Source organism: Panthera tigris, chromosome B4 (genome assembly GCF_018350195.1).
Source record: "Panthera tigris isolate Pti1 chromosome B4, P.tigris_Pti1_mat1.1, whole genome shotgun sequence".
Taxonomy (NCBI): domain Eukaryota; kingdom Metazoa; phylum Chordata; class Mammalia; order Carnivora; family Felidae; genus Panthera; species Panthera tigris.
The window spans coordinates 110,823,585-110,846,427 of record NC_056666.1 but is presented as its reverse complement, the minus strand read 5'-3'; the positions used below and the strand labels follow the sequence as shown (position 1 = coordinate 110,846,427).

General features: G+C 38.3%; 1 long non-coding RNA gene across 1 annotated transcript; it reads right to left on the bottom strand.

Moving 5' to 3' along the window:
- Positions 1 to 278: 278 nt before the first annotated feature.
- On the bottom strand, positions 279 to 16,929 carry LOC122240132. The gene is made up of 3 exons (XR_006219473.1): positions 16,670 to 16,929; positions 9,413 to 9,565; positions 279 to 568 (listed from the first exon to the last, which is right to left on the bottom strand). It is a non-coding gene; the product is annotated as an uncharacterized LOC122240132 (long non-coding RNA).
- Between the last annotated feature and the right edge of the window lie 5,914 nt (positions 16,930 to 22,843).

Sequence of the window (22,843 nt, the reverse complement as noted above, 5' to 3'; positions counted from 1 at the left end):
TATTTAATTGCTTAAGAGATCCGGCACTGGTGGATGATTCCTTTTCAGCTTCCTGTGTACAAGACTGTAACTGCTAATTTACCACAGGGAAGCCTGATTTCATTTCCCTCCAAAGTCTATTCTGCTCCCCCAAACCAACTAGAATTCCCAGCTTCTACAATTTGATCCGCATATCTCTTTCCTTAAATAATAATCTTGACTCTTGATAATGGAAGAGCCATTTCTTTCTCTCAATAAGAACACACTTGTGTTCCCACCAGGGGCAGCAGATCTAGAACTTAACCAGTCAGAGGTTTAATTTGAGCACAACCAGGCAGGGCATCATTACAATTTTGCCTTCAGCTTCCACAGTTGGCCTCCCAGTGTCCAGTCAGTCCATACCGCACTGCCACCCTTGCACCCTGCGAGAATATTTGGGGAAGTTCCTGGCTCTGTGCTCGCTCCCCAGAAGATGTTCTATATGTGTTAGCTTTATTGAGCCATGTTGCCATGTTCATCTGATTCAGACCAAGCCTCAGGTGGTAAGTCAGGACTTTTTCCATTACAAAGGACAGAACCCAACTCCAATCTGTGGAGGCAAAACAGAGAAGTTATTATCTGCCCTACATGAAAAACTTTAGGCATCAGCAGAACTATAGGACATTAGGATTCTGGGACCCTCCCAAACCAACTACACAGCCCTTTTAAGTTATAAAGAACCCTCTCATGCGTTGGATTGTTTAAAGAAAAACATTTTTTTTTTCTTTAAACCCTAAGAGGTAGGCAAGACAGGTGTTATCTTCATTTTCTGGATGCTAATTAAATGATGTCCTCAAGGTCTCTCAGCTGGCAAGTTACACGGCTGATTACTAATTGACCCCAGGTATTCTGAGTCCTAAATACTGTGCATTTCCCAATATAGCATATCTTGAAAGTAAAGTACCAGACAAGATCCTTATCCTCAAGACACTCAATTAACAGTGAAAAAGGACAAAAAGAAACTGATGTCCTTAAAAGCACTTTCTTGTGAAGAATTGTTTTGTGTTTTAATAGTACTACTTCATTTGCATATGAACAATTCTACAGGACTATTTCCTAGAACTTCTAATAAAAGAACACGCAAAAGAGAATTTGACACTTTATTTTGCCACAATCATACTAAACAGACAAATGGACTAAGGACCACATCATTATCACCAGCATGTTACCATCACGTTGCTATCACCAGCAGTAATCACAAGTACCTAGGTAGGTACCCAGATCCAACTAGAAGCCCTGTGTGTCTCAAAAGCAGGTACTGCATTTCACTCACCATCATATCCCTGACGCTACGCATAATTTTGGTTGAATTAATGGAGAACAAATCCTAGTGTGTCATAAAATCTGAAGAATGAGTAAAGAAAAAAATGGAACTCCAAAGACTTTTATGAGGGCCATGACGATAGATATTATTCTTTTTGAAAGTATAAAGAAAATGAATCATTTCTTGAAATTCCTATCGGCTATAAATGAAGATTATTAATTGATGAAGGACACATGTAAGTTACCCTATTATTGTGGAGCTATATAACATTTCAACAGAATTAAAATGGAAAGGTAGTGGTCTGGAGCCAGTCCCCTGTCCCACATCAGGGACTTTCTGCCACCAAATATCCACTCTTCACTTGTGGGTTTACTCAACAGAAAGTTGTAGTCCCCAGTTCCAGTAATAAAACAATTCTGCCTCCTCCCTGTGTCCCCCCACAACTAACCACAGCTCTCCTTTCTCCCTCTCAGAACCCCAAGTCTAAACTCGTGGTCTCCCAGTTGTTCATCCCTCATTCATTTTTCATACCGACTCTGTTTTCACCACCTCTGTCTTGCTCAACTTGTTCTGATACCATATTCTAATTTCAGATTCCAAAGTATTCTTTCTATTTATCTTACTTGACCTCTCTCTAGCATTTGACATTATAAACTACTGCTTCCTTAAAATTCTCCCCTCCAAAGGCCACATTCTCTGGATTTTCCCTGTTGACTCATTCACATGTTAGATTAGCTCCCTCCCTTCCATTCTCCCTCCTAAATGCTATTAATCCTCAAGGTCCCATTGTCAACAACCTTTTCTGTGGGTATACTCTTTTAGCAAATCTTATCTATACCTATGCCCTCAATTACTGTCAATGATTTAATATCTCCCAAATCTCTGTCTCCATTCCTGATCACTAAATCCACAAACAACTCAGCTGTCCTACAGGCATTACAGTTTCAACAGGTCCCAAACCAGCTGTATTGTATCAAATCCCACCAGCCTTCACATCACTCACTCCTTGTCCCCATGAATACCAGTATTATCTGCTCCATTGCCCAAGTTGGAAGCTTTAGTCATTCCAGACAATTCTGCCAAATTCTCTCTCAATTCTTTCTAAATGTTTCTTGTTTGTGGCCCCTGTTTCCTGTGCTCACTGACACTCTCAAAATGTTTCTCCTAGTTCTTACGAAAAAACTCCTTATTTGGTCTATGTGCAATCCTACCCGCTCACCTGCCCCTGTTTCCCCATCCCCACCATGCATTCATCTCTTAAATAGCTGTCAAAGTCCATTCTACAAACCAAATCTGATCATGTCATTTCTGTGCCTAAAATGTTTCAGTGGTTTCATATTGTCTTCAGGATGAAATTTTAACTCCACACCACGCTTCTCTTACAAAGCCCTCCATTAGCTGACTCCAGAAAATTCCTGCCTCATCTCACAGACACTTCAGTTTATCTCTGTATTTAGAGCTCTAATACCAAATAGGCCTTTAACAGGCACCTACTGAATGAATGAATGAATGAATGAATGAATGAATTCTGAGAAAGGTGCCCTTAGATTTAAAAAAAATGTCATATGGCTTCTTTTTATCTTCAACAAATAATGTTTTTATATAAAAATTAATTCCAAAGTTCCTTTGTTTTGTATCATCCAATCAATAAGGTCTTAAATCTGTTCTCTTTTTAGGAAACACATCATCTAAAGAGAGGATTTCATAAGATATTTTAGAATACCCCCCACCCCAAATATATGAGGAATTCCTGAACTTCTAAAAGGCTATGTTCCAAAAATTCTTTTATGACTCGGTTCTGTGAAGCTTGGAAATGTATTTTCTCATAGAACCAATGCTTTATATATTTTATTTAATTTATGCTTAAACTATTTTTAAAATGATTTAAGTACTATATAATAAAATACGCACGTCATAAGCTTTTAAAATAATGAAAGAAGGCCTGTAACAATACATATGGCCTATGGAAAGTAATTCTATTATAAATCCCATAAACTTACACTAACCCAAAACCAAGTAGAAATTTAACTGAGAGTCCTATCAGCTAATACAATTTAAAAGAAAGATAATAATGAGGGCTTTTTCTTCTTTTTTTTTTACCTCTTTTTAACATTTTTAGGCCTCTTTTTTGCTTCTCTTCTAATAAAATGGTATGTACTAATCCAGCAGGAGATTTTTTTTTGTACTGAACTCTCAGAAGAAATTTGTGACACAGAATCTCCTATAAGGAATGTTTAATAGCCTGGTGGGCAGAGATAGTTTAATAGAAAAGCAAAGATATCATGCATTTGACCCATTCTCAGAGCAACCATTGATGAAACTGATAGCACATTTAATTATATTCCAAAAAGGGCATTTCTGTAAGTTATTCAAGTAATATATACCTACCTCTCTAATGATCTAACTTGATATGGAATCGACACCAGTCGTAGGCAACACAAATCACTTAAATGTGTGCGTATGCATGATCTCATTTAATCTTTACAAAAACTCTATGAGGTCAGTACAATTATTGCCACTCCATTTTACAGATAAGAAAACTGAGGCAAAGAAGCAAATGGCTTATGGAGTTCACACAGCTACATTAGTAACAGTGCCCTTTTCTTGCTCAAATATTAATGATCTAATTTGAGAGTTTAAAGGAAGTTGAATAGGACAAATTTTGAGTTTGAGCTTTCTGTTGACCTTAAAATGGGTTGGTTTACTCTTAACTTTCCAATGTTCTCCTACTCTGTTTTCCTCCGTGCTCACTGGATTTCTTTGGTCTGACCAACCAAATTTGTTCCCCACACTAGGGTTTTACACTTGAAAAAAACCTTTCAACCAAGAAAATATTTTTTCTCTTAACTCTACCTTGAACAAGTTTCCAAAAATCTGTATGTAACTAATGCTTTAATATAAATCAGGTCCCAGCTCAAAAGTCACGTGAGTCCCTCCTTGAGCACCCAGTCTAGAGAAGCCTACTAGTATATTCTCTATCACTAGATTTTATTTTTAAACATTATTAGTACTTCATTTATTCTATTTTCCCGACTTCTAGAACTGTGTTGTCTAATAGAAATATGATGTAAATCAAGCCACATATGTAATTTTAAACTTTCCAGTTGCCTCATTAAAAAATGTGAAAAGAGGGGTGCCTAGGTGGCTCAGTCAGTTAAGTGTCCGACTTCGGCTCAGGTCATGATCTAACAGTTCGTGGGTTCAAGCCCCACATCGGGCTCTGTGCTGATAGCTCGGAGCGTGGAGCCTCTTTCAGATTCTGTGTCTCCCTCTCTCTCTCTCTCTCTCTCTGGCCCTCCCCTGCTCATGCTCTCTCTCTGTCTCAAAACTAAATAAACATGAAAAAAAAAGTTTTTTTAATGTGAAAAGAAACCCAGCTAACTTTATAAATTGTATTTAACTTGATCGATATATCTAAAATACCACCATATCAATATGAAAACAATATAAAAACTGAGATATTTTATATTCCTTTTATCCTGTTGAGTATTCAAAATCTTGTGTTTGTTTAAGTTTATTTATTCATTTTGAGAGAGAGAGGCAGAGAGAGAAGGAGAGAGAGAATCCCAAGTAGGCTCCACACTGTCAGCATGGAACCTGATGTGGGGCTCAGTCTCACAAACTGAACCATGAGATCATGACCTGAGCTGAAATTAAGAGTCAAATGTTTAAGCAACTGAGCCACCCAGGCTCCCCTATCTTGCATATATTTTACACTGGCAACATATTGCATATCAAATGAACACATTTCAGGTGTTCAGTAGCTTCATGTGGCTAGTGGCTACCATATTGGACAAGGCAATTTAAAATGTAAACTCTTGTTCACCGGTGGATTTCCAGAACCTAGCATAACAGTGTCTGGCTCTTCATGTATTCCATAAAGTTGTAGAATAGAGGAATATTGAATGTGTGGACTGTAAGTATTCTCTGCCTTAGATTGAAAGAAGATCCATATCCTATTGGTGCCTAATTTGCAGTGACAAAGATAATGTTTTCTTGTATAATTTTAGGTGAATCAGGTCAGATTTACTTGCCACTTGGGTTTAGTTTTGACCAAGGAAAAAAATATGTGATACTAGATAACTGGACACTATTTCACAGGTGCATCCCTTACTGTGGTTCTCCAAAAGATATCCACATCCTGAACTGTGAAATTTATAAATGTTACCTTATATGGTAGGGGGAAAAAGGACTTTGCAGATGTAATTAAGTTGTCTTAAGACTTAAATGAAGTCTTATCTTGAGATGGAGAAATTATCCTGAATTACCCAGATGAACTAAACATAATCACATGTATCCTTAAAAGAGGGAGGCAAAGGGAGATCTAACCATAAAAAAAGGAGAAGGTAATGTAACCATAGAAGCAGAGATTGGAGCCACAAACCAAGGAACACCAGTAGCCACCACAAAATGAGAGAGGCAAAAGACTGACTCCCCTGGAGCCTCTAGAAAGAATACAGCTCTGCTGACATGTTGATTCAAACAAGGAAACAGACTTCACATATCTGACATTCAGAACTGTAAAAAAGTGAGTGTGTGTTGTATTTAAGTTTGTGTAATTTGTTACAGCAGTCATAGGAAACAAATATACTTACTGATTTTCAAGCTGCCTCCCTATTAGATATAATTCTCTGATAGCTTGCAAACTAGCCCCAGTCTCCACTCCTCTCTGTATACCTGTCTTTTTGCAATGGGAATTAGCCGCTGCTCTCATTAAGAGGTTATGGTTAATTTCTCCACCCTATCTGTTGCTTTGACCAAAACAGGATGCCACAGAAGCAACATTCTCCCAGCTCCTAGTCCAGGCCTCAGGAGGTCTTGATGCTTTCTCCTCCTTACCTGGAACTCTTTGCCCTTCCATGTGAAGAAGCCTGTTCTAGCCTGCTGGATGCACCCAGGTGCCTCCCATTGCCCAACCTTACAGTGAACCATCTGTTGGACATGTGAATGAGTCATTTCAGGCCAGCCAACTCCCAGGTGACCTTACTGCAGACAAATGAACGATCTTTCTATAAACCAAAGAAACTGCCTAACTGAGCCTAGCCCAAATTGCCAACCTGTGGAATTGTGAGCTTGTTAAATCCTTGTTGTTTAAAGCTACTAACTGTTGAGGTAGCTTGTTATGTGGCAATAATTAACAAATATATTCCCATAAAGCATATTACTTCTACACGTGTTCAAGTCTGCCATACAAATTCAGAGGAGTTTGTCAAAAAGAGAACTGTTCGTAGTCTCACTGGAGGACAGCAGACTGGGGGACTGTTCGTAGTCTGGGGGACAGCACTGACTACTCCATTTCCTACTGGAACTCTACAGAGCTAAAATTTTCTTACAGAAGTAACATTTCATCATACTGAATATCTCAGTGAATACTTGTCTAAAGTCAACTGCTCATCATGTATCACAGTAGAAGTAATACAGGCCTAGAATTTCAAGTTAGGTAGAAGCTGATAGCTGACCTAAACATTTATTAAATACCTTGTCTCCTGCCAAATACAATTTTGAATGACACCAAACCCTTTTTGCCCAGGAAAAGTGAATTCGTTGTAAAATATACTTCTGATAACTTTAAGAATTGACCTGTTGAATAGGTGATTAGTCTTGTCGACCTGAATCCTGAAGAATAGCTATCAAAATCATGATTCTAATTTTGGCATAGTTGATATGAAATTGCATTTTCTGACAATAGTTAACATCATTTCAGTTAGTTCTTATTCTTATTGCTGAATAAGAATAAAACTATGTCACCAGAATAGAGGAGGGTGCTAGTATCCCTGTTTGCTAAGGCGGGAAGATATATACTCAGTTTATCGGGATGATATTCAAATTGGAAATTAAGGGATACCAGGACACAACTTGTCTACCAATGTTTAAAATCGAAATCCAGTGAAAAACTGACACTTGACTAGCAGTCCAGGCTGCAGACTGTCCCAATGGCTTGCTAAAATACCTGTGAAGGCAAAAGAAAGACAAAAATTGATGACAACAAAAACTATAACTGACAGTCATCCTACCACAAGAAACAGAAAATTCCATTAACTGAAGGAACTAGGGAGATGAATTGTAAGTCATAATCAGCAACCACTTTAAATAGAGAAAGTTGACAACATAGAGAATATAGGATGAGCTTTCTTTCACTGTGTATCATGCAGATCAAAGACTGAGGATCAGTACTTGCCAGAATGCCAGGCAATAGATGCTATTCAGGACTCAGATAACCTTTGGAAGGAGTGAGTGTGCTATACCCCAACCCGGCCCTCATCGTTACCTTCCTCTCTTTGCAGAATGAGACACGTGTGTGTGTGTGTGTGTGTGTGTGTGTGTGTGTGGCAGGAGGAGCTCGTGGTGACAATAGATACACTGCATGCTTGGAAACAGCTTCAACAAGTAATGTAGTACAGACGGAAGTGAAAATAAGAACAATCTTGTTAGTCAAATATGGCGTTTCTAGTTTTGCTTTTACTCCCTGGATCCAAATAACACGTATCAAACAATAGATACTTTGAGTGGCATAGAATCCATCTCAATCCGGTCAGCCTGCAGCACTTAAATCGTCTAGGACTGGTGAACATTAATTTGCCCCCAAATGGAAATCTAAAAAGTCAGCTATACTGACAACCAATAAGCCATAAATCAGATAAGAAGCCAAAGGCCCTATCTATTGGCAAACACCTTGGAACAGGATGAGTAAGCAGGAAACAAACAAACAAACATGAGGGCCTATGACATTCTTTAGCACAAGGGAAATTCTCATCACAATGAAAGAAAAAAAAAACTTCTGGGTCTTTTTGATAGGATAACAGAAGATTAAAAAACTTTGAATTAGGATTAAAATTCAAAAGGGGTGATAAAAACAGAATTGGAATAAGGCAATATTTAAATAATACTAGAAATGAAAAGACTGAACTAAAATAGAAGGCTGTAATAAAACTTAATCATTAGCAAAACTGAGACAAAAAAGATATTGAATTAATGACTTGAAAGTCAAAATTTAGAAGGCTTTTTGGAAAATGAAAAGAAAAAAATTTAAAGGTGATAGGAATAAAGTCCAGAGAATAGAGATTCAATAAATGACTACATCAGTATTGTTGAAGAACCCTGAATCAAAAGAGCAAAATCAAAGTTGAATATATAATAGAAAAAATTTTTACTGACTGAAATGAAGAACTGAGTCTTCAAATTTAAAAGATTTGTATTATAAAAATAATGAAAAAGGAGCCATAACAAGACACATTGTAGCCCATTTGTATTACAAAGGTGAATAAATCCCTATCATTGTTCACATTGTTGAGTTGCTGAGTTGTGTAAATTCTTTATATATTATATCTATCTATCTATATATATACACTTATATATATATTTATATATAAATTTTATATATTTTATATAAATTCTTTATATATTTTGGATATTAACCCTTTATTAGATATGTTATTTGCAAATATCTTCTTCCATTCTTTAGGTTACCTTTTAGTTTTGTTGATTGTTTCCTTCACTGTGCAGAAGCTTTTTATTTCGATGTAGTCCTAATAGTTTATTTTTGCTTTTGTTTCCCTGGCCTCAAGAGACAATTTTTTTTTTTTTTTTCAATACAAATTTTCAAGTTTCTGAGCATGTTAGTCGACTCAGGCTACCATAACAAAATACCACAGATGGTGGTTTACACATCAGAAATGTATTTTCTCCCAGTTCTGCAGGCTAGAGATCTAACATCAAGGTGTGACAGGGCTCATTTCTGGTGAGACCACCTTTCCCAGTTTGCCAATGGCCACCCATTCCCTGGCTGTGTCCCCACATGTCCCTTCCTTTGTGCAGGCATGAAGAGAGAGGGACTAGCTCTTTCTCCTCTTACACGACCACCAGTCCTATCAGAGTAGGCCCCACCCTTATGACCTCATATAACCTTAAATACCCCAGCTCCAAATCTAGTCAAAGTCAGTGTCAGGGTTTGAACATGTGGATTTGGCAGCGAGGAGAGACACAATTCAGTCCAAAACACTGGGTTTTACTCAAAGTGTGATTTTACATAATACTCTTTTCTGCCTTTTCAGTGTGCTTTACCAAACTAAGAGACGGTTTCGGTAAACCCTGAGCAGCTAGGAATCCTGGCTATGACTTCACAGTACTTACTTAGCAGAGAGTACTCTACCCAGAATTACTGAGTAACGTATTACTTCTTTTTGCAGAGAGTGACTCCTTACGAGCTCCTCCTGCCGTCTCAGCTTTCTCAGTCCCAAGATCTCACAATGCCAGTTATGGGTATATTCACATTCAGCGATAGTTCTGTTAAGGAAAGAAAAGTAAACAGAAATGGGACTAATTTTGGAGACGTTTTCTATACCCCCCAAATGAAGATAATTATAAAGTTCTTAATTAAATAATAATATTGAGCCTGTCAATATGTACCACGGGCCTTAAAATTCATTGATTTTATAATTATCCTTTTCAGAATTTATCCTAAGGACGTCGTCCGAAATTTGGCCATAGAGGTATGTAAAGCTGTCCATTGGCATTGTGTGTTAACAACAAAAATATCAGCAGCTTGCATAAGGGAATGGTTAAGTAAATTGTGATATAGTCTGACCCTTAAGTACTATATATACATTAAATGTAATGATTGCCTGAAAATGTGACACGAGACAAGAATATATTCACGAAACAGTATAAACTAATGTAACATTGTGTGTCAACTACACTTCAATTTTTAAAAAAAGTAATTATTACCTTAGAGGAAAAAACTTTTTTAATGTGCTAGAAAGGAAATGTGAGCCTTATGTGGTACTTGGTTCGGTTGTAAATAATGTTGACATAGTCATAACAATGTAAACAGAAAAGACTTTTCCTACTAAAAAAAAATGGTATCTGTAAAAGCAAAGGAGAAAGGAAATGTGTGAAGGTGTTCATTGGTAAGGGACAAATGGAGAAGAGGTAAGCTTTCGTCTTTCATAGAAGGAAGTCAGAAGATAATAAATAAAATGGAAAAACTCAAGAAATAACAACATAGAGATGCTATTTAAAGATGAAAAGTAGACACCAGAAGACATTGCTAAAACATCTGTGAGAAGGGAATATGGGGCTCAGAGAAGTAGACACAGGTAACTGCTGTTGGTGTTATAAGTCTAGTAAAAACAAAAATTTTGACTTTTAAAATTATATTTATGTATGTAACATTGGCAAAAATAAACAACTAACATTAAAATTTTAAAATAACGTAAACCAAACCCATGAGCAAATTTAGCAGGCCAGAATCTTTCAATCTACCGTACTTCCCTGACTCCTCTTAGGATAGAATTTTTTGTAAGTGTGAAGTCTGTTTCTAAACTCAGGGGCAATACTGCCATTTGCATTACTTAGCGTTTTGTAGCATTTTAAGGTCTAGTGAAGATACAGAACCACGTCAGCTCATCTGTCAGAAAAGTGGCGGATACAGAGGAACAGGTACGCACAGAGCTGGAAGAGCAAGATCTAGTCTTCGCGTCCAGAGTGATTCCCAGATATAACGATGAGCTTATATGGGAGCTGCTGTTTCTGCCATCAGAAGATCAGAAAATAGGGGAAATGCGATTGTTCGTTCCGGAGCACACCCCCCCCCCCAGCTGCAATCCACATCAGCAAAAGGGATGCTCTGTGTCCCACCTCTCAACACCCAAGAAGTTAGAAACAGCCTTGCTGCAAAGAACCGAATTCTCTGTGTCGAAGTCTGCCCAAAGCAACAAGAGAAGCACAGCCACCTGACTTCTGACTTCCGAATTTCAAGCGGAGATCTGGGGAAATCTCAGCTGTGAGGGAAGCTGAGAAATGCAGGCTTTGACTTTCCAGCCCCTTTTCTTCAATAAGGCATGACCCAAAGGTCAGAATGGAGTTGAGTGAGCCAAAGAACAGTACTTTTACAAGGCATATATAATCTACACCTGCTAATTAACTAACAGGCCCCAGATGAGATGGGTCACCTGCTCTTGGTCTGGACTAAAGCTAATAAAGTTATTAATTCCTTAATGTGGAACAGTTAGGAGAGGTCCTAAAACTGATCCTCTCAGAAGGGCTAGAATTTGATGAAGAGTCAATGATTAATGATAGTTAATAACATTATATATTTATATATATTGTCTATCATATTATAACATTATGGCTGATATTCTGGACACTGAAAAACATGATAGGCATTCATGGAGAAAACAGTTTCAGACAAATAACCAATCTGGACAGAAAGATCTGCTGATGAGTTTATGGAGAGAGTGCAGAAAGGCAGATTAACTGGAAAATTTAACCCTGTATACCATTCAGATGATAGATTCAAGCCAACTCAGAATGGCTCTTTGTTTGCAGTAGAATTCAAGAAATCTTCTTTAACTGGATTTTAGTACACTCAACACTCTTTCTTATGTAAAGCGGGGGTTTAGTGCATCCAAAACTGAAGTAAGGGTCCTGTTCATGGGAAGTTTGAGAGTTTAACCCTAATAGTCAAGGAAGCATATGGGGTCATTCTGTGGTTTAGAAAACAAAAAAAAGTCAAAGGAAATACCAATATCTTAGAGCCCGTGGTAGGGATCATCCCAGTCCTAGTCAACTCCTTACTTTCTATGAAGAAGGGAGAGTTTAGAAAAGCCACCATTCCAGACACTAGGAGAATCTTTTTGTGTTTACTTTAAAAGGCGGCTATAGTGTTTAGAATAGTTTGCCCTTTGGCTAAAGGAGACTGTACACGCATACAACAAATACACATATCACATACATAAACACACATTTTTAAGGCTGGATTAAAATTCCAATATAAGTAGTGAAAGATTCCAAATGTTATTAGAAATACCTAATCTAATGTATGGATGTTCCTTCAACCAATTTTATCAATAAGAGACTGAATTGTCCCAGAAATAAGAGCAGTGTTGGTCCTTGGCACCTTTGCCCTCACGTTCAGTCCTAAGCTTCCCCCTCTTCTGCTCTGCTCTGTATGCAGAAGGTCTGACCAACAGGCTGTTTTTTCCCAGACCCCTTTGTCAACCGCCATCCTATTATATGTAAGCAATGAGAAAGGCTTATCAGAGATGCAGAAAGAAGAGAGAAGGGGCGGTATTTCCCCTTCTCTGCCTTGGGGATCATTTCTAGCGGGAATTCTCTCTCCTCCTTAACTGCAGCAGCAGGTGAAAGAGCCCACCCCGGTTCCAGCTTCCCTCTGGGATCCCAGGCCACCGAGCTCTGATAAATACCACCTCCTCCTTCTGTGCCTCCAGCAGTTACTAATCTCATACATGACAACTTTTGTTTTCTCAGTTGGACTCTGCTAAAATCATTGCAGAAATTCTTTTGTGTTGATCTATAGTTCTCCTTGGAGCAAGATGGCTGATACGTGGCCTGTGAGTCTTCTGAGTAGTTAACTTCAGTATTTTTTTTTTAAATTTAAGTTTATTAATTTTTCCTAGGGAGACGGGGGGGGCAAAGAGTTCATTTGAGGTATTTCAAAGAATTTTTTATTGGGATAGTAAAAGGGCCTCTGTAAGTAATCGGGAGATAAAAGCCAGCCACCTTCCTCTGTTGAGAACACTGGTCCTCAACCTGGTTCTCCATCAGCATCATCTGGCGAGTGTCAGAAATCACCCCACCATGGAGATTCTGACGTAAATAGTATAGGATGAACGTGTTTTAGAGCAGTGGTTCCCAGACGAGCAGCATCGGTATTACCTGGGAACTAGTTAGAAATGCAAACTTTGTGGCCTCACCCTAGAACTACTGAATCAGAAACTTGAGATGGGCCCACAACATCTGTGTTTTTAACAAGCCCACTAGATAAGCTGGTGTATGCTGAACTTTTAAGAACCGCTATTTCAAAACTACCCAGGTGATTCTAATGTGTGGCCAAGTTTGAGAACCACTAGTTTTGGCATAGGCCATTGATAAAATCATAACTTTAATTAAACATGTATTTATCAAATACCTAATATGTCTTCAAATTTCCTGTTTCTCAACAAAAGACAAAAGTTGAGATTATTAATAAAATTTGAAACTGTGCAGAAGATGATATATAAAAAGAGAACTACAGTTTAAGAGCCACAAATATTCAACCACACAGAACACAAAAAGAAAAATAAATCAAGAAAGTTCCTCTTTCTGAATTAAAAATAGCTAATTAGATAGTAAATGTACTTCAGCAACAAGGCTGAGATCCATCGCAGAATGCCTAGGTCATTTCACACTTCTACAGCTTGCCTTCAGTAACACTACCTATTACCAGTAATAGGACAAAATTTTTATTATTGGAGATGACCTTAGATATCATGTAATCCAGCATTTTGCGATCAACAGTTCATAGACTCTGGGGCCCTCAGAGGTTTTCTGGCAATGTAGCAATTAAGATTATTTCGTATGTAGCAACAGTAACTCCAACTCAAACTAGTATAAATAATCAAATAGATTTTGTGTTCATGTAAGCCCACAGGTAGTGACAGCTTCAGGTGCAGCTTGAACCTGTGGGCTCCAAATCTGTTTCTCTGTGATTTTTTTTTTTTATTTACTCTCCCGTTTGTATCAACCTTGACTTCAGACTTAATATCTCTCATTAAGAGATGTAGCCAAATGGCTTCAGCAATATCAAGCCTCGCATCAGCGTTGTGTGCCATTCAGAGAAAATGTCTCTCCAGGTAAATTCTGAGGAAAAAGAGAAAGCAAAACACAACAATCTTTTCTTTTTAGAAATCTCAAAAAAGTGTGTCCTCATTTGTGTTTAGGCCAGGCTGGTTTGTGGAACCTGATCCTGGAAGTCAGGAGAATTCACTGGGTTTCAGTCAATCAGGGCCCATCCCTAGAGCTAGGGATAAAGTTGTTTTTTCTTGAATCAAATGAAAAGCTGGGATGCTGTTGCCATGGAGGAGCTCATTGGATGCCAAGAAGCCTAAAATGGCAAATGTCTGCTATGTGTGGGAGAAGAGGAGTGTTTTTAAATTGATAAGTAAAATAATTGTCCAGATGTTTTGCTTTAATTGGAAGCATCTTAGAGCCTCCAAGAGTTTCCTAAATGAACATTCATGGCAGCCAGTGGAGATCAGATGGATATTCTCATGACTCATTCTGTCGGTTTACTATCCAGATCAATACTACTAGTTGAATGTTTTACTTGTTCTTCAGCTTCAAATAATTTGTATTCTTAATCATTTGTTATATAACTTAATACCTGTAGAGGACCACTGATTAGAGACAGAAAGACATACATGTTAACATATGTGGTTCATGTTCACACAGCACCTTCTGAGGATAGCACCATAAGTTATCATGGGAGAGCATCAGCACCTTTACCCTAGTGGGTACAATTTAACTGGGACTGTCAATCAAGGTGCCTCACTCTCCTAGAGCCAAGCAGTGAGCATGTGATCCAGAACAGGCCAATCCAATTCCCTTTTCCTTGGACTTTGACTCTTACCTGAGTGACCAAGGACAGGAGAGAATGGCAGAAGGTAATTCATCTCTGTCATGACACTTTGATAGGACTATTAAGTAGCTACAGCTCACAAAATTGAAGAGATTTACACATTTTTGCTCTTTCTCAGACCTTTACCTTGAGCCTCCTTTGATGTTTGAGTCACCCCAGAACACTCCAGTCAATTCTCTTTCTGCTTGAGTTTTTGTGAATAGGTTTCTACTATTTGCAAGGTATAATTGATACTGATACATACTAAGAAGAAGTATTAAAATGATAATTCTGAAATTTTTCTTCAAGACGGCCAACAATGAATAAATCGCTAGTCTGATCGAACTTTTTAGAGGCACATCAATATACCTCTAGTACTTCAAAAACCATTGTTGAAAGGGAAAATATAATACCATCTTATCCAATGTGAGTTATAATTTGTTAGTTAGTATAAAGACCTTCTAAACTCTCAGCATGTTATTTGTGGGGAAGTGCTTGTAAATAGCAGCCTGAAGTATTTTCTTTTATCCCATCATTTACAAACAAAGACAAAAATCACAAAAATAAACGCCCTTTTTTAAAGAAAAATGTAAGAATTCTCAGCATAGATACAAAAGCAATTTTTGGTTAAGATTTGATGCATAATGAGTAGTTGAATTTTACTATATGTTTCAGTGTCTACTCACTCCCAAATAAAACACAATATAACATTATTTTTAGTTGGTTCATCAATAAACTATGCTTTTTCTCATACAATAGAATTCAGGAAGTTAAAAACTAAGCATTTTCTAAAGTCAAAACATATACTTAAATATATAGTGACTAATCCACAATGTTTATAAAAGCAATATTAAAAGAAAAGGAATAGGAATTTATACAGTAATCTTTCAAGACAAATCGATCTGAAAATTTTACATGCTTTTAAAATCATTTATCATATATGACACAAATAATATATATTTTTTAATTCCTAAGGAATTTCGATAGATTATATATTTAACTGAAGGGTGCTTGAGTAAAAAAAAAAAAAAATGGCTGAGGAACACTGATACACCTCCTTACTTGGTAGAAACCAGAGAGGTCACACAGATAACCGTGACCGACGAGACACAAGCACAGTTCCTTAGACTCTCAATGCCCATCAGACGTGCTTGCTTCCTGCTGCCACAAACGCACTTCGGTATTGCATACAAGTGAATTCTCATCAGCTTCTACCCCATCAGATCCCCAAACCATACATTTCTTGTAATTATTTATATGTACTATTGCTTATGTGCCTCCAGATGAATCTTGTATTGGACACATTTTGTGGCTAAAATTTAGAGCAGTAAACCAGGACCCCCTGCCCTTTGGACATTCTCAATGTTAAATGCTGTTGCTAAATTAGGGTTTCATAGGGCTGAGTTTACAGAGATTGAATTTCTAATATTCAAAAGAGGTGGAGTACTGACTCCCCTCCTCCAACTCTCTGTGAGGAGTTTGCCGTCTCACCAAGGTAGAGAGAATGGCCAGATATGAACTCTCATTGCGCTCCTTTGGTTGTTTTTGTTGCCCCGACTAAAGGCTTTGTAACAATTAATTCTGCTATCTCCAGCTGTCTCTGATGCAACTGATGTGTAAACTTCCAAGAGCTCAGGATCCTATGACATCGAAAGTCTGTAACTAACAAAGAATAATTCAGAGTCCCTGAACAAAATTATTCCCCTTGTTAAATCGACTGCCCGGATACCCAGGGGAGGAATAGCATTAGAAGGCTGGAGAAACTATGCTATCATACCTTTAAAATATTTTGTAAAAGTTTTATGTTAGTTTGAACCGGGGCCTTATCTGACTCCCATAATATGATAAATGTCGTGTGATTAAGAAAATCTCATTCTAGACAAAGAGTTTCCACATTCCTTTAACCCAAGAAACCTAAGATCTCTTCAGCTACAAAAATTAATTAAACAAGCAAGCAAATAAATGGGAAGGAGTTTTAATCACTGTAATACCTGCCGATGTGCTCCACCCAGTTGGTTGGAATACCTGATGTGTGTTATTTCTGAAATTACGGCCAAAGACTCACTTCTCTTGAACAGTCTGAAGCTGGGCCTAGCATTCAAGTGAGCTCCTCCACGCCTGTGTCCTGTCCTGCAATTCAGGATTCAGGCCTAGTGTTCCTCTCTGTCGCCTCCTGTTCTGATCAATATTGACTTTCATTTAAATCCCAGAGCCCTGCAGCAGACGGTTTTTCACCCCTTCAACAATTCTGTCTTTGTTCTTCTGTCAGCACGCAGTTCACAAGAAGCTGCCAACACCCCCCTTTTGTGATTTATCGGTGTCTTACCTGACAGTTCGGTCCTTATGACATCTCACAAAAATCTGCTTACTGCATAATATCCCTGAACTGTGGTATTAATACCAGCCTACCTCTACCTGGAAACCTCCAGGTAGAAGTGCCAGTCTTATATCTTCTTTGACGACCGTGGAAGCATAAAATTCAAGATCTTTATGAAAGTATGCCTTAGAATCAGGCTTACTCTTGGTTAGTGTCTCACCATTGTGTAAATAAGTAAATCTCCTCTCCTGCTCAATGGTCTGTTTCTTTAAATTCCCTAAGACCACCAAAGAGCCATGACCACTAACAAGAAGTAGGGAAGGGTATGGTCACCATGATATTTGCCATGATATTTGTTCATTCTTCGGTATTCCCGTCTTGGTGACATAGGCATAAAAGTTGTATATTAATCAAATCCACCTTAATCCGGGGATGCCTCTGCTTACTTTTTCAACTCTAAAGCTCAGCTCTCTGATCTTTGAAATTGCAGTTTTTGTCAGAGAAAGCAACGGGACAGGCTAAGATTACTCATAAATACCGTGGAATGTCTGGAAGGCTGAGTGGAGCATAGGTAATGCAAACGCCATTCTAGAAGTGAAACCACATTTGTGGAAAAGGGAAGCCTTCAGGGAGCAAAATATCAGCAGAATCAGACTACAGAAGCTACAGAAAACAGAACTAGAATGTGCTTCAGATGTCTGTGAACAGCAAAGTTGATGTCTGTGTATTGGCAGACATTTACAATTACAGAGTAAATACTTGATTTCAGACTTCTCCTATGTGTCTAGTTTTTCTTTCTTCCTTTCTTTTTCTTCCTTTTTTATAGTGCAGGATGAGATCATATTTTTTTGACTTTCATCTTTTTAGGGCTGTTTATGTTTCCCTTTCCTTGACTGTATGGGTATCAAATATGGATTGCCTTTCTGATCTCTAAATGGAAACTGCTTTTTACAAATGCAGAAACCTGAACTGTATGATTTTGAATATATATATATATATATATATATATATACATATTTTCATAGTCACTCATGAAGTCCAAAGTAAATGAGTTATTTTATTCACCTAAAAGCAATTAAAATAATAATCCCATTGAAAAATCTTAACAGATATTTAAAAATTATAATATACCTCTGTACAATGGAATGTAATTTTTTTTAATGTTTTATTTATTTTTGAGAGAGAGAGAGAGAAAGCTAGGGAGGGGCACAGAGAGAGGGAGACACAGAATCTGAAACAGGCTCCAGGCTCTGACCTGTCGGCACAGAGCCCGACGCGGGTCTCAAACTCACGAACCGTGAGATCATGACCTGAGCCGAAGTCGGACGCTGAACTGACTGAGCCACCCAGGCACCCCTACATTTACAAAGAGAAAAACAAGATATACCTTGGATACAATTGCTAGCACATTGTTCTGGATACCCTATGTACTCAATCCATTTAGCTGATCGGCAGGCTGGCTGATGGAAGGTCTATCTCTCTCAGGCAGCCTGAGAGGCACAATGGAAAGGCGCTGGACTAGGAGCCAGAAGATCAAATATCAGCTCTGCTGTGTCCCTGGGAAAATCTCTCAGCCTTTATAACTCTCAGTGTTTTCATCTGTAAAATAGGATAAAAATATCTTCTGGCCTGCCCTGCTGGATTATTAGGAGAGTCAGAGAAGACAATGCATGTGCAAGCATTTTATGAATGCAAGGCATTAGTGATATAATTTTACTTAACTAGTAATTGATACTCTCCTGAGTTAAACCCACTTTTTCAGAAACTAAGGCAATTAGTTATGGCAGCTCACATATATCCCAAAGCTAAATTTGACATAAAAGCCTCAAGTTCAAAGGCCTGAACCATGTGTCCTGTCCTTAGGCCTGAAAATTATTCAATGTTTCCTAATGCTGTGGTCAGTCAGTTGGTGCCTCAGGATGGCATCAGCAGCATGCCAGTGATACTCAGCTCTATCTGGGGACAAGTTTTCCCCTGACCTCAGTATAATGGTGTTTCAACTGTCATGTGTTAAAAGCTGGTTGATAAGAAAAATGAGGCAGGGTACAAAGACCCGGGGCTCGATTACTCTAGTCAGGTTAAGTCACTGTTGGGAGCTGGAGAACATTTTCAGCTATGGTTCTCATGTTTATTTAAATGGATTTTTGCCTTAAGGTGAACCATTAACCTACTTTAGGAGCAACCAAGTTAGAGTAGCAAAGTAGTTTCTCAATTCAGTTATCAACTTAGCCCACTGTGTACCTAGCGCGTGAGTGAATATGTTGTCACTTTGTCCACTAGGTATTCAATCTGAGCAGAAGTTATTTTGCAGAAGGTCATAGCATCATCTTATGTTTGTCTCGTCTTTGATGGATGAAGGGGCACAGCTCTATGAGAACCTGACTGATAGAATGGAACCTGCTTGAACATTAGCATGGTTAAAATTTCAGCTTTCGGTTTTCAGATATCAAAACATCAAGAGAGTGTTCTATAAATGAACTGATACTTTTCCCTCCCCTGCCACTTCACAGCCACATTATATCTAGAAGCGAAGATATGGGCACAGGACTTTCAGTGTTTCCATTAGCAGGTTGGTTTGCACCTCTAGATAAAGACGTCTGGGGGAGTCCAAATCTCATTTACCATGAGGCTCCTTTTTATTTTTCCACTTGCCTTCCATATTGTATAACACAACAAAGTTAAATAGCGTAGATTCCCAGGCCAAGGGCTAGCAATAAACTAGACCAAGTCTAAAAGAAGTCAAGCAGTGGAGAAGCAGAAATTTTAATAAGACTCAAGAGCAGGGATAGAAAATACTATGTTTAATTAGTTCTACCTCTTTCAGCCTCCTGATATTTGGACAGTTATCCTCTACTTTATTACCAAGAGCTTGTTCAAGTAAAACAATAAAATATTAGACTGCACACCCAACAATTTAAAAAATATATCTGCAAGCAGAATTATTACATCTATTTGTTCAGCCATTATTTTTAAATAGGATAATATTATTAGCAAATTCAGACCTAGTGAAGCTGTGACTTGTCCAAGCACTTTCCTAGTTTATAAATCAGAGTTGCATCACTTCTAGGGTCTCTTGAAGCACTAATATTCTATGCTTCTACTTCAAATGCCACATGGAGGCATGCAGCTCTCGAATTAACTGGGGCAAAATTAGTATACCTATTATAACGTAACTGATAATACTAAAACCTAATTTTAGCAGTTTATTTCAGGCTCTTCTCCTAAATGTTTTCTCTTGTCCCTACTTAATCTTTGTAACTGGCCACATAGAGAAAAACCCAATAGATGGAATCGACAAAAGAGATGTAGGTCAAAGGGGACAAACTTTCAGTTACAAGAAGAATAAGGTCCGAGGATCTGTTGTACAACATGGTGATTATAATTAACAATGCAGTATTATGTACTTGAAAGTTGCTGAGAGTTGATCTTAACCATTCTCATCACCCATAAAAAAAAAAAAAGAGAGTTAACTGTGTGAGGTGAGGGATGTATAAATTATCTTGATGTTGATGATCATTCCACAATATATATGTATATCAAATCATCACATTATACACTTTAAATATATACAGTTATATTTGTCCATTATTCATCAGTAAAATGGCGAGGGCAGAGGAACAGGCAATACAGCTAACCTCTCAATATTAGAGCAGTGGTCATAATCACAACTCCACACAACTGCTTATGAAATCTACTGAAAATTCAACCTATATTATCTTTACCTTAAGCACATTGGGCCTTAAACCATTCTAAGTGAGATCCTAGATGTTGCTTGCCTTCGAACTAATGAACTTATTTATCTTTTATGAATGTTGATGGTTTTTTCAATTCACAAAATAGGGGAAACACATCAGACACCCTTTTGGTCCAGTACAATGCACTGCTGGTTGGCCTCAATCCTGACCTAGACAGAACATCTTCAAAGCAGAAAATTAATTTAGAGTCTATTCCAGGTCAGTCCTTGGCATCTTTGCTGAGAAGACCTATTAATGCCAACCTCAACAGAAATAAACACAAGCCCATTAAGAATTGGACTAAGACCATCAGTCATTTAACATAAGACAAATAGCAAAGCCTATCAAATCATGAACCTACCAAACCAAAACTGAGTACAAATAGCAAATCCAAAATGTCATGGTGGGTCATAATCCATTGAAAGGTATACAGTTTACACATTGCCAACAAACAAGTTAATATACGATTAAAGTAACAGACTAGAAAACTAAAAGCAGTGACTTTATGATCCAATTTGAACCAAAAAATGCTTCAAGGTAACATATTATAATTTAGGACATTTTACTACAAACTATCCTTTGTACTTAGCACAATTTAAGATACTCATAAAGATACATTTCTGGGTTATGTGAAAATGTTATTATCCTAAAAAACAACAGTAGGCTAAAAATGTTAAAACATGACTAGTAATCCACTAGCTTAATTTTTTAAACACTTTCAAATATCTTCATAGATGGAGAAATTTATAAGGTTATCAAGTAAGTACAGGACTTTCTTGACAGTAAATCCTAGCAGAATGAAACTCATTTATACTCGTTTTCCATATTGAAAACAACCAATTTAAATTAGCAAACTATATTATGGAATCAATGAAAGCATGTCCTTGGTGGATTATAAATAAATATTTTAGCTACATCTTTGCATCCACAGGAGAACGGGACCCCTTTTCTGGGGTCTGTCCTACCATCAGAAGGGACAGGTCCAGACTAAAAGTCTGTCTCATGCTCTTTACAGATAGGGAGATTAGGGTTTTCACTTGGGCAAGTGTTGCTTCTGCTACAAGGCATACTGATATTCAACGTGTGAGCAAATGATAAGGGGAATGAATGAGGCCAGGACTGGGCAGGGGCAAAGCTGGGAGAAACTGACCCAGCTATAGGACGGGTGCCCGAGGAGGTAGTCTGCAGTCAAATGACTAGTCCAAAGGGCGCAATGATCCTCGTACTTGGCTGCAGCAGTCTTCAGTATCTGAGATCCACCGAGCAGGTAAAGTCTGGCAAAATGAGGTTTTAGGCACTAGGCAATCTGCTGAGGACAGATGGGTCTGTCACCATAGAGTCTGAATCAGTGAGGGTCCCAGAGGAAAAATCTATCACACTCAGGTTAGGATGATTAAAGAAGGTTTGATAAAGGGACTATTCTAAAGGTGTAAGACTAAGCCACAAGGGAAAATGCAATACCCCAATACCCAGCTAGGCTGTAACTATCGTAGGCCAGAGGGGTGAGGTGTGGGAGCAGTTCCTGGAATCTGGAAGCAGAGGACCACCTGGAGAAGGTCTCTGACCTTCAGTGGAAGGAGATAAACAGCTAGAGGTAACCTCAGAGGGAAGGAGCTGGTAATATAAATGCCCTGATCTCATCCAGTCACTCCCTGGAATCTCCTACCACAGCTCCCCCATTGGCCAAACCCAGCTAGAAGTTGGAAGACAAGAACTGGTAGGTCTATGTAGGTCAGTATGGAAGTAGAGTGAAGAGGGGTCTGGCAGGGCAAACACAAGAATGAAGGTACACCTGGGAAAGCATTCTATTTCAACAGCATCCCAAAACATATGTGGGAGTCTGAGTATGAGGGTCCGGAATTCTGGAGAAAGGGGCCAACAGAGTGAAACAGGATAGTGGAGCCTTATTGAAAAGAGAGAGAGAGAGAGAGAGAGAGAGAGAGAGAGAGAGGTCAGAGGAGGACTCCACCCCCATAGGCAGTCAGGAAGTCAGGATGCTAAGCAGAAAATCAAGGCAGAAGTCTGCAGGCACAAGTTATGCCAGGGATGTGGGAGTAAGAAAAAGTCTCCAGGCATGCTGAAGCACTGGCTACAGAGCAGAAAAGAAAAGCTCT